The sequence below is a fragment of the Nerophis ophidion genome, linkage group LG17 (genome assembly GCF_033978795.1).
Source record: "Nerophis ophidion isolate RoL-2023_Sa linkage group LG17, RoL_Noph_v1.0, whole genome shotgun sequence".
NCBI classification, from domain to species: Eukaryota; Metazoa; Chordata; class Actinopteri; order Syngnathiformes; family Syngnathidae; genus Nerophis; species Nerophis ophidion.
The window spans coordinates 8,470,728-8,473,392 of record NC_084627.1 but is presented as its reverse complement, the minus strand read 5'-3'; positions in this window follow the sequence as shown (position 1 = coordinate 8,473,392).

Below are 2,665 nucleotides of genomic sequence, written 5' to 3'. Positions count from 1 at the left end.
GCTTATTCCCTTTTTTGGGGTCGCTGGTGCCTATCTCAGCTACAATCGGGCGGAAGACGATGTACACCCTGGACAAGTCGCCTTCTCATCGCAGAGCCAACACAGATAGACAACATTCACACACTAGAGGCCATTAAGTGTTGCCAATCAACCTATCCCCAGGTGCATGTCTTTGGGAACCCACACAGTCACAGGGAAGGCATGCAAACTCCACACAGAAGACCCCAAACCCGGGATTGAACCCTGGCTACTCAGGACCTTCGTATTGTGAGGCAGACGCACTAACCCCTCTTCCACCGTGAAGCCCATAACTATTTATCCATCCATTTTCTACCGCTTATTCCCTTTCAGGGTCGCGGGGGGCGCTGGCGCCTATCTCAGCTACAATCGGGCAGAAGGCGGGGTACACCCTGGACAAGTCGCCACCTCATCGCAGGGCCAACACAGATAGACAACATTCACACTCACATTCACACACTAGGGACCATTTAGTGTTGCCAATCTACCTATCCCCAGGTGCATGTCTTTGGAAGTGGGAGGAAGCCGGAGTACCCGGAGGGAACCCACGCATTCACGGGGAGAACATGCAAACTCCACACAGAAAGATTTAATTTTTTAAATTTATTTATCTCCTTCATTAATGTGCATTTTTGATCAATAGACCAGTGTTTTTCAACCACTGTGCCGCGGCACTAGTGTGCCATGAGATATTGTCTGGTGTGCCGTGGGAAATTATGCAACTTCACCTAATTTATGCCAAAAATATTTTTTGCAAATCAATAATTATAATCCACCAATAATGTGCCGTTGCTTAGTGTCTGTGCCGTGTAAAACCTGGCAGGGTAACTGTCACACCCCGCCTCGGGTGAAGGTAACGTAACCTTTGCAAACAGTACTTCAAATCAAGGATGGCAAGAGTTTACAAACATTTATTTAAATCCCAAACAAAAACACAGGAAGACAAAGCACCCCCAATCTCAGTAGTTGTTTGATGTATGAAGACCAAAACTCTTGGTCAGGACAGAGAACCTCCTCTGGCAGTTACAGGCAGCAGACTGGCAGAAACATGGCATTTTCCCCACTTAAATAACCCATAGCCCCGCCCACTAGCTGGGACCAATTTGACAGGGGAAATTAAGAAAACACTTATTTTGTAAATTTAACCATGATGTCTAAAAAGTATTCACATAGTACTTTTGCATTTTTAAAGCAGTCATTTTTGTACACAGTGTATTCAGGTTTAAACAACACAACTTTCAAATGTCCAGTGTCCCTCAGCAACACCCAGCTCCTGAAAGTCATGGTTTGGCCCAAATGATGCCTAATTAGTCAAAGCAGGTGTGCTCAGCTACATAAAGCCTTCAGCCCCCACCCTGACTCTTTTAGCCAGACATGCAGAGCCATGGTGAGTGACATGTTACAATTTGTTTGTTGAGCATGCTTTCCACTGACTAAAAAAAAATGTGCATGGTTTGAGAGGAAGCCAAAAGGTCAAACAGTGACAGTGTGGGGTCAAACTGTCACAGTAACCACGTAATACTCCATGTCAGTAGGTGGCAGCAATGCTTTGTAAAAGTCGCAATGTGTCGGGTGAGACAAGGATGGTTTGTTGTAAAACGTGGACCGTGACTTAACAAATTGAAAAACTTATTCAGGTGTTACCATTTATTGGTCAATCGTACGGAATATGTACTGTACTCTGCAATCTACTAATAAAAGTCTCAATCAATCAATCAATCAATCAATCCCGATATGCAAACCACAGTGGGAGGCAGTGTGCAGGTAAAAAAGGTATGTAATGCTTAAACCCAAAATGAATGAAAGGATAAGGCTATGCAAAACGAAAGTCAAACTGAACTGGCTACAAAGTAAACAGTGACAGAATGCTGGACGACAGCAAAAACTTACGGCGTCCACAAAGTACATCCGTACGTGACACAACAATCAACAATGTCCACACAATGAAGGATAGCAACAACGTAGATAGCCTTGCTTGCTAACACAAAGTACATTTTTTAATGTTTTCTGCTGGTGGTGTGCCTCTGGATTGTTTTTTTGACAAAAATGAGCCTTGCCTTAAAAAAGGTTGAAAAACACTGCAAGTGACGATTAAACTTTTGCAACAAAACATATCTACACACCTATGCTTGAGAAGGAAAAGGAAGAAGGAAATCTTATATTTCCTGCCCCCTTTTTGATTAATTGAATTGATTGAAACTTTAATTAGTAGATTGCACAGTACAGTACATATTCCGTACAATTGACCACTAAATGGTAACAACCGAATACATTTTTCAACTTGTTTAAGTCGGGGTCCACGTTAATCCATGGTAATAATAGTAACAAGTAGTTAATGCAGTGTTTACAACCTTTTTTGAGCCAAGGTACATTTTTTGTGTTGAAAAATGCGGAGACAGACCACCAGCAGAAATCATTAAAAAACAAAATTCAGTTGCCAGTAAAAAGTCGTGTATATGACTTTAAAGCATAACCAAACATGCATGACTATAGCTCTTGTCTCAAAGTAGGTGTACTGTCACCACCTGTCACATCCCGCCAGGACTTATTTTCACCATTTGCTGTTTTCCTGTGTGTAGTCTTTTACTTCTTGTCTTGAGCTCCTATACCGGTGGCTTTTTCTCTTTTTTTGGTATTTTCCTGTAGC